Genomic DNA, 10,519 nt, shown 5'->3' with positions numbered 1-10,519 from the left:
TCTAAAGAAGATGAATTTTATGTGTCTGAATAGTTTGAATCTTGTAATATTTGAATTTGGGCCTTGTAATGCAGGAATTTGAACCTTGCAATATTTATGGTATTTGTTATATAACGTAATTGGATGTTTAATTTGGTCTTGCAATCATGTCATGTTACAAGTATATATATGTTGTTCTTCTGTACACAGAGCATATATGTTCTGCAGACAGAGCATATCACATCGCACACGGACCACACTAGGTAACCCATTGGTGATGAATTCATCAATCGCAAGCAGTTATATACCAGCAAGCGTTTTCCCACAACACACATGGCTTATTCCATCACAAACAGTTCGGATGGATCAACTATATGCCATGTATCACACACGCAATTTCTAATCTAATTCATGCTTGATGTCTCCGCCATCGCTCGCATAGTTCGTCTTATTTGCCACGTATCACTGTGTCTTATTCTTTCGATCTCGTCCCACAACACAACAAGCACACCCACGACGACACATACAGAGAGGATATCTAGCGGCGCTCCAATGGAGTTCGGCGGCATAAAGTCGAGACCCCATGCAAGGGAGACGGATCTCACGGTGGTGTACATCATCAACCCGGCCGTGGTGGAGGACTACATCAACACCATGGAGCAGTTGCTTGCTGGAGACAAGTACAAGGTGGTCGGCATCAACCTCCAGTACACTGCGGTCTTCCCGGCAAACAAAAGGTTGTCGTCGCCTAGTTGTGTGTGCGCCATCATGTCCTCATCTACCACTACTGCATGGCCACACAACCTTATGACCGTTTCGCCAGGTTTGTCAACTGCACCGACTACAAGTTCACTACGGTGGAAAGTATCGACGATGTAAAAGCGCTCAGGATTACAGGCTTGGCCTATAAGAACCTTGTCAAAATCTGTGAGCACTACAAGGTATGGGGTAGCACGAAGGACTCCCTGGTTAAACTTGCCTCACCCGTCATCGACCCATACTATGAAAAGACGAAGCGGGATTCCAATAGAACACGTCCCATATCTCGGCACGGGGCCTGGATGCGTCAACCGGATGAACCTCACCTTAGGTTCGTGGCCAAGAGCATGTACACATGCTACGAGATGCACAGGAGGATCGTTGACATAAGGAAGTGCCTCTTTACCGAAATCGACGAGGCCGGATCGAGCCACAAGCAAAGCAGTGGCGGCAAGCGTCACAAGAAGTAGATGATGATCAGATAATCGTTTATCCTAGTTAATTATGCATGTAATATATAGTTGCCTTTGGTGTGTGAAAATGCCATATGTGTAGTAGCCACCTATGTAATTATGCATGTAATAGTTTATTTTGGTGTGTGTAAATGTCATGTGTGTAGTAGCCACCTATGTAATTGGATGTTTAATTTCGTTATGCAACCATGCCCTTACAAGTGTGTAGATATATATGTTGCTGTTCTGTATGCAATCCCAACGCACAACACATACGTCTTATTAGCAGCAATCATATGTGTTATTATCCGTCTTCGCACACATTTGTGATTACATACCTGTTTGCCGCGTATCACACGCATCTTGTTAAATTGAACCGTTTCTGTTATCTTGACTCAACGCAAACAGTTCACTATTTGCCCTCTATCGCACACACCTTGATCTGGCTGACCGTTTCTTTTGTTTTGCCTAATCACAAACAGTTCATCCAAGTGAACCATATGCCGTATATCACAAACACCTTCATCTGGCTACCCGTTTCTGTTCTTCTGCCTCATCGCAAACAGCTCATTAAACTAAACCGTATGCCGCGCATAGCACACAGTACTAAATTCTGAACCGTGTTTGATGCATCCGTCAACGCAAACGTTTTGCATCTTTTTGATGGTTTTTTAATCACTATTTGCAATTATTGCATCGCACACAGTTTCTTCGAAGGTCTCTAATTGTAGTGTTGCGTTAGTAGCATCCTGCAGTAGTGACTTATGGACATGTGATGAAAATTGTTTTATTGAAGTAGGACTTGTAGTAATAAAACCAAAGTAACGAACGGTTGGTTTATGAGGGAGCAACAATGCTGACATGAGACAACTTTTAGAAGTGCATGATGTGCATGTCAGACTACCATTAGTAAAATTCAACGCATGACTGATTGGATCGGTTTTAAATGCTAGACCAAAATTATTTATTTCCTAAAGGGGATTACAATATCTTTGGATTCAGCATGGCCTGTATAATGTACAACGGCTACGCATAGTACTAAAATTATTAGGATGTATCCATATTTTAGTTCATGAGGTATAACGGAAGGGGTTGTGATGTAGATGTGATAGAGTATGGGTAACCTTCAAAATGAAGAAACACTTTTCATTGAGCACATTGGCACAATGCGGTAAGTGATATATTTGTGGCACAAATGTAGGGTTGGCAACCTCATCTCCAAATAAGGAGATGATTTTTTTAAAGAGTGACTCAAAGAAGATAACATGCCATCATTACACAGTAAAAACTGGACAACATGTGTGAGAACTCCAAACAAGCAGATTTTAAGCTACCTGATGATAAATAAACATTTTGTGCACCTCTACAACCCCAATTAAAATATAAAGATATATAAGCAACATGGGAGGCAAAAGGCCATTTGAGTATGATTCATAGAATATACCATGTTCTTTGTGGCAACCCAAAATCTTCCATGTATAGAAACACAAGCACGCCCGCCCATGAAAATTCCGGTAAGTAGAGAAACCTACAATTGAATGCTGTAGCATTTAAGTGTGCAATAGTGTCAAGAACTATTACACGGAGAATGAATTTGGATGCAACTCACCTGTGATTTGCTATAAGTTGCAATGATAGAGTCTAACACAAATTCAGTATGGAAAAAATCAGCACCACATTTCCAGATATTTGATTTCAGAGAACATACAACGAAGTTAATGAAATACCTTCAGTAATAATAAATATAAATGCTACGCCCTACGATCCAAAATAAGTGTCGTGGATTTAGTTATTTTGGAACAGAGGGAGTAAATGCTAATGTCTGAATAAGAGTTGGACAAATAAAGATGAGATAAGTCAAAGGAAAAAAATGTTGAAGTAATCAGCTTTAGGTAATTAATATCACCGACGCTTTAAGTAATTAGTACCATTGTACATTGGTAGGAGATGGGCATCTGAAGTTAAGGAACATATCATAATTGATCAGGATTCGGAAACGTACACAATAGCATAGCTTGAACTGAAAGAATACCATAATGTCTATATACCTAAATATTGTGGCTTTGATGAGAAGTGAACTGAACCAAGTGTGGTCGAGTTAGAAAAGGATAAAATGCAACAAAATGTTCTGTGTCCCAGTTTGCTCCCTGACATTAACCAAACAAGAGTCAGTAAACATCATGACTCCAAAAAAAATAGTAGCACCACAATCAATCCACTATACTATTTTAAAGGTCTGTAAGAGACACCAGATATGTGAGCTGCAAGTCACCGTGTTGGCATAGCCTGGACAAGGCCGCCTGTATTAAATTAATCATTATGCAAAGCCAATACATACAGATGTTCAAACTAAGCGAACAATAGCAATGGTAATTGCTGAAGAAAAACAAACTATTCATATTTATTTTACCTAAAAAGTTTAAGTTACTTTCTCGAAAAAGGGTTTCCCCGCTTTGTATTACAAAGCACCCAACACCGATTACATAGGAATGTTTGGGCGAGAAGCACAACAAGCCCAAAGAAAAGAGAAAGAACAAATAAGAAGAAAGAAATGCCAACAACGGCAGCTCGACAAAGCGCGGATGACCCGCCACCGCTGCGCCCTGCGAAATTGACCCACCATAGACCAGGCTCCGATCCGCCGCGTACCAAGCAGCACCTCCAACAAGGGATGCGACGTCGACGACGCTGCTGCTCGGACTTTTCCTAGGGTTTCCCCCGGCACGTGAAAGGAAGTGGGGGATGGATACATCCGACACCCTCCAAGAAGGGATGGTGGGAACCACAGGTGTCACCGCATCGGAGCCGGAAGAGAGCCGACAAGGGATTTCTCCCGCACTCCATACCCCACCGCCCAACCAGGCCAAAGCCAAACAGCCACCTCGCCGCCCAACAGCATGCCCCACCGCGGTCATGACACCACCCACTCACGCCGCCTCACCGAGATCACCACCACGAGGCCAAGAGGACGGAGAGAGACGCACGAGGCAACATGAGCAACAGCACCGGAGCCACGCGGGAGGGAACTATCACTACAAGAAATATGTCAACTTATGACCTTCTGTCAGTGACCCTCGAAGAAATGGTCATAAATTTATGACCATTTTAGACCAATTGGTCAAAAGCTGTCTGGGGGGCTCTAAACCCTAAACCATTGCGACCATTTTGGTCAGAAAGGTCATAATTTCATTACATGAAATGGTCATAAAGCAAACAACGCTAGTCCGCTGCCTTATTTCTAGTTGTTAACGACCAATATAGATGGTCATAGCCTTGTAAATTGTGGTGGGTTGGTATGACTAGGCTCCACCTCATCAGTTTTGCCTATGTGTCATGTCCATGTGGCAGTTTTTGCCCTAAGTTGTGAAGCAACCTATATTTCTGTCATTCCCAAAATTCCCAAAAAAATCTCATAAATTCTTTGGATCATATCTTCGTCAAATATGTAAAAAAATTCCTTGCCTAGTTCAAAAATAATTCAAAATATTCATTTTCCTATTCTGTTCAGAACAACAGTTTGTGAAGGAAGTACCACTTTGGCATGTCCAAATAGTATCCATTTTCTACAGTGCTTTCCTATGCCCAACTAACCATCCTCCACCAAATGCCAGCTCAATCCATTCATTATTTTGAGCCAAGCTTCAACATTCATAGTTATGTCCAGTGTGGTAGTTTGCAAAGCAAGTACCACCTAGGCTCCTCCTTTTGAGATGAAAATTTGTGAAGACGGTCTTCTTAGTAACTGATCATCCTCGGCCAAAACTCAGGCCCATTGGCCATGTGCATTTCCCGTACCACTAATCAAACACTTGGGTGTTAATTCATGTTTGAGCTCGGTTCAGTCTCCCCATGAGATTCTTCTATTGCCTTCTTCTTCTTGACACCTATCAGGGGAGTTCCCAACCCACTAGACATGCCTAGGCCGCCCGAAACGCGTGGCAACACCACGGTCACGCGGTGACCACGCGGCGGGCATGCGAGTCTACGCGCTTTGGAGTTGGGGCCCTGGGCCACCATCCAAACCTCAACGTATTGCCACCAAACCATGTATTTCTGATTAAATAGATACCTTTCTACCTAGAAATGATTTTTTGAAAAAATAAAGAGCAAACTATGAGGCAGCTGCAGTTCAAATTTGTCCCGCTTCCTACTGAATCAGCAGAAATTTTTCTTTTTCACCAGAGGTGGATAAAAACTTTTGGCACCAACCATTTTGTCAATTGTGCTTAAACATGGCCTAGTATTTTATAAAATTGATTTGGTCCAATTTTGCAACAAATATATGGTAGGTCCTTCACAAAAAACTCATTTTGGGCACTCGAAAAATGGAAAAATGATTTTTCGTCCAAAGAAAATGAAACTCCCTTAGGCAACATTGTTTGCCATTCCAATATGCACCCTTGTGCACAATATGAGATCATTTGAACAAACTATGCCATGAATGTGGCCATAAGATTGATCATATGGCTTGAATCTTCAGAGATGATAGCTCATTTCTGAGAACACTTTTTTAAAATAATTTCCATATTACAAGTTTGTTATTTTTCCTGTGAACTTGGCCACATATAATGACACAATGCGAAGGTTTCCCAAATTTTTGATCTTTTTTTGAATTTTTTATGCCCGTTTCAAAATGCGGTCAAAACGGCGGGAATGACCGTTCCTAGCTAGTGGTTGAATCTTGGAATATTTTTGGTGTTTATCTGATTAAATAGATACTTATGTACCTAGAAATGATTTTTGGAAAAAATAAATAGCAAACTATGAGGCAGCTGCAGTTCAAATTTGACCCGCTTCCAGCTGAATCGGCGGAAATTTGTCTTTTTCACGAGAGGTGGATCAAAACTTTTTACACCCAACCATTTGGTCAATTGTGCATTAAATATGGCCTAGTATTTTAGAAAAATGATTTGGTCCAATTTTGCAACAATTATTTGGGAGGTCCTTCACAAAAAAACCTCTTGTTGGGCACAAGAAAAATGGAAAATGTTTTTTTCGTCCAAAGAAAATGAAAACTTCCTTAGGCAACATTGTTTGCCATTCCAATATGTACCCTTGTGCACAATATGAGATCATTTGAACAAACTATGCCATGAATATGGCCATAAGATTGATCATTTGGCTTGAAAGCCATGAATCTTGAGAGATGATAGCTCATTTCTGAGAACACTTTTTTAAAATAATTGTCGTATTACAAGTTTGTTATTTTTCCTGGGAACTTAGCCACATATAATGACACAATGCGAAGGTTTCCCAATTTTTTGATTTTTTTGAATTTTTTATGCCCGTTTCAAAATGCGGTCAAAATGGCGGGAATGACCGTTCCTAGCTAGTGGTTGAATCTTTGAATTTTTTTGGTGTTTCTCTGATTAAATAGATACTTTTGTACCTATAAATGATTTTTGTAAAAAATCAATAGCAAACTATGAGGCATCCGCAGTTCAAATTTGACCCGCTTCCAACTGAATCGGCGAAAATTTGTCTTTTTCACCAGAGGTGGATCAAAACTTTTTACACCCAATAATTTGGTCAATTCTGCATTAAATATGGCCTTAGAAAAATGATTTGGTCCAATTTTGCAACAAATATATTATAGGTCCTTCACAAAAAACTCAGTTTGGACACTCGAAAAATGATTAAAATAGCTAGAAAGATCAGAATGCATACAAATTGGTGCTCATCCATAAAATGTGGTCTAGCTTGAGTGAAAATTTGTATAATGCCCTTCTGCAAAATATTTTTGATAGCTACTTCACAAAATCCCTCTATTTTTAGTACTTGAAAACTATTTTACATCACTGATTTTCTAAACCAATCATAACTCTGTCCACGGATCGATGACATGGCGTCCATGCATCCATCCATCTCTCCATCCCACATCCATCCATCTATCTACAGAAAAGAGAAAAGAAAAAGAGATACCCCACCCGCAACCCAAACCCTAGCTCAGATCCCCCCCTCGCACCCCTCCTCCCTCGTCCCCATCTCCTCGCCGCCGCCGCCACCTCCTTCCCGTCCCTCTTCCGATCCAGTCCTCTCCCCGCTGCTCCCACCCACTATCGACCACGCCGTCCTCCTCACCCACCGCCGCCGACCTCATCGCTCCCTCCCCTCACCATCTCTCCCTACCCTAGCTTAGATCGAGTCGAGCAGGTCGGCATCCCATCTCCTCGCGGCTTCCCATCGATCCACGGCCAGATCCGCTGCTCCGAGATCCGCCAAGGGCGTGGACCTAGAGCTCCATCTCCATGGCGGCGGTTCCTAGATCCGCCCAGGGGCTGGACCTAGAGCTCATCTCCATGGCGTCCGCTTCCAGATCCGCTCGGTCTGCATCGCGAGTTGGCTGCATCCCCACGTCTGCTCCCGCTTCTGCTGCTCGTCTAGGTAACGCAATCTGTCGATTTGCTCTTCTTCGCTCAGCTTCCCTTACCTTACCTTATGGCGCATTGTCTTCCTCCTCACGCAGGTGCAGGCACCACCAGCGTTGTTGCAAGCCGTGGCCGGACCTCCACGCAGAGCAATGACACGTTTGGCTGGCCCTCCTCGACCTCCGCCATGGCCACCGCGGTGCTTCCGGATCCCCGCCCTTGTCACACGATGGAGGTTCCAGTCTCGCCCCTCTTCTTCTTTCGATTCGATCTGGATCGTGCGCCGCGGTTCCTCATGCATGCCCGATTTGCTTTTCTTCCTCATGTAGGTCGTCATCAGCGGCGGCCAGGACTTGCTCCACGGCGTGCGGCTCAGCAGCTGCTGGCGTTCATCTACACCATGGCGTCGTCGACATTGCTGCATCGTCATCGCGTCGAGGAAGGTGCCGACGCCGGCGTTCGTCTGCGGGATCGGAGATGCAGAGGCCGCTGTTGTTCCTCCGTACAGCCCGCGTGCGTGCGTGACGCCCGCGTGCTCAACTTCAGCAGTCTTCTTTCTTCCCCGTCACCATCTGCAGGTCTTCTTCTTCCATTCCATTCTCTGCTCTGTTCTTCTCTGCTGTAGTGTCTACAGTGGATGAAAATACCTAATTGTATATGGATGGTTGGATTGCAGGGTCTACAATGCACCACCTTGATTTGTTGATTCGGTCTAGAGCAGCAGCAGTAGCTCCTTCCTTCCATGTAGATGGAGGGCATGACCTGCACAAGGAGCTCCAAGGAGACAAAGGTATCTGCTCCCTTGCTGTACATCTTTGTGGGTTCTCTGTGATGATGAAACCATTGATTGGATGTCCTGATTAGACACAATTCATTCATGAGTAAACTTTGATGTTTTACTGTACAACCTTCAAGGTCAACTGTGTTGCCATCTTGCTTGCTAGAAAATCTTAGTTTCTTTAGGCATATAAACTGGCATGTGCATTTGGCAGATATAGTAGTGTTTGTACTAACAGATTGAGCACAAACATTATTTGTTAAGAGGGCCCTGCAGTTATATTTTGGCTGCCTTTTGCTCCTTCATTTTTGTGTGTTTGAAAATCAATACAGCTGACATGCTTTACTTCTTTTACGTGTAGTGATTGCTAAAAATGGCAGGGATGATATCCACCGCCAAGAATGATGCATAACTTAATTGCTGTCGTAGTCGATTTCCAACAGGGAATACCTTTCTAGACTCCAACCTTCACAGTTCTTGTTGATTCATCTTGCTAGCAACCGAGTAGCTTTTTTGCATACTTCTGTCAGCAACTCAATGCCACCAAATGTTTTTTTGCCGTTCTTCTCTGTTATACATCATACAGTGCCGAGCTCCACATACACCAACCATTGTACAAACATATCATTATTGGTACAACAAGTACTAGTAGTGCTCTGAATATAAGTGTTAGCAAGTTTTTTTGCCAATTAGCTTTCCGTGTGCATGCTCTTAATCCCCATAGCACTAAGAGAGGACCTTGCTGATTCCCATATTACTAATTTCTATATCAAACATCTATGTGCTAGCTTTGTCAAATATAATCAACTGAAATAATCTTGCTTGGTTAATGAAGTATTGACTTGCATTTGGTTGGTTGTGATTCCAAGCATGTTGTAGTTCTAGACATTAGTAGTACTTGTTACTGCAAGCATGTTGTTTCCTGTCACACTGAATTTCCACCTGAATATATGTTAGCATGAGCGTGGTATGTTGTGTTGAACTGGAGAAACCGTAGCTGGTGCAGCCCATTCAGAAGTGAGTTACACATTTTTTTCTGCTGAGATACACGAATGTGGAAAGATGGGTTTTTGCTTGCTTAAGTTTTTGCTATGGTCTGCATCTACTCTATGTCTGTATGTTGAGTTTTACTTTGCCTGACCTCATATACAGAGATTTCACTCCTCTAGTTCTGCTCCCCTGTTTTTTATTGTTGGAGTTGTTCCCTAGTTAATAGTTTTGTCCCGGAATCAGGCATTGTTGGTGCTGCTTCAGGATGTGAAGATATATCTGTTGTGTTTTTGTCTCTTTTTCTTTTCATCCTTAGTGTGACCTGTTAGTGAAGTATTGGTTGGTTGTGATTCCAAGCATAGATCTCTTGACGTTTCTACTTGTTAGTGCATTTCGATCTGAACATGTTGGCATGAGCGTCTCAATTAATTTACAGTAGTATATATATGCACGTTTCATCTTAGTCTCTCGGCAAAGTGTCTCAATTAATTTAGTATGTTTTGCTATTTGTACTTGGATAGAAAAGCTAAAATCTGTATAGTGCTCTGTGTGTCATACCAAGTTGTTCCTGTTATTTACAAACTGATGTTCTTATGCACTGATCCACAACACCTTACATTACACATTTGAAATTAATTAAAATACATCTAAACACAGTGCTTCAACACAGATTTATCCTATGATTAACCTGAGACATTAGTTTGTTTTTATGCTTTTGTTTCCCACAGTGCTTCAAGCTTGTTTATTAGCTCGATTTGTTGTTATTCTGTTTAACAGGAGCAGAAGCAGCTCATATGACTCTATTGCTGTTCTTGACCTGCTGTTGCTGCTGTTGTAGGAGGAGCACACCTAGGAGAAGAGAGGGCTCATTCCACTTGTTTGGAAGAGAAGACGATGAAGCATGGTGGTTATCTGGATAATCTGCCTTGTGTTTTGGTTGTACTTTGTACCTAGTTATATTGTATTCTGTAGTAGTCAGCACATTCTGGAGCAGAATCCAGTGAAGTTGTAAAACTGTAAGAAATGTGAGAAATATACTTTGTACCTAGTTCTGTTTCATTTGAAATATTTGTCATTTGTGTACTGTGAGAAATGTGAGAAATGGAAAGCTGATGAGTTCTTTGATAAAAAGCGATGTGGCTCCACTGCCAGGAAAAATCTGACAATTGGGACCCATCTAAAAACTGGACCAC

This window comes from Triticum dicoccoides, chromosome 7A, assembly GCF_002162155.2.
Source record: "Triticum dicoccoides isolate Atlit2015 ecotype Zavitan chromosome 7A, WEW_v2.0, whole genome shotgun sequence".
In the NCBI taxonomy this organism is placed as follows: Eukaryota; Viridiplantae; Streptophyta; class Magnoliopsida; order Poales; family Poaceae; genus Triticum; species Triticum dicoccoides.
Note: the sequence above shows the minus strand (reverse complement) of the source record.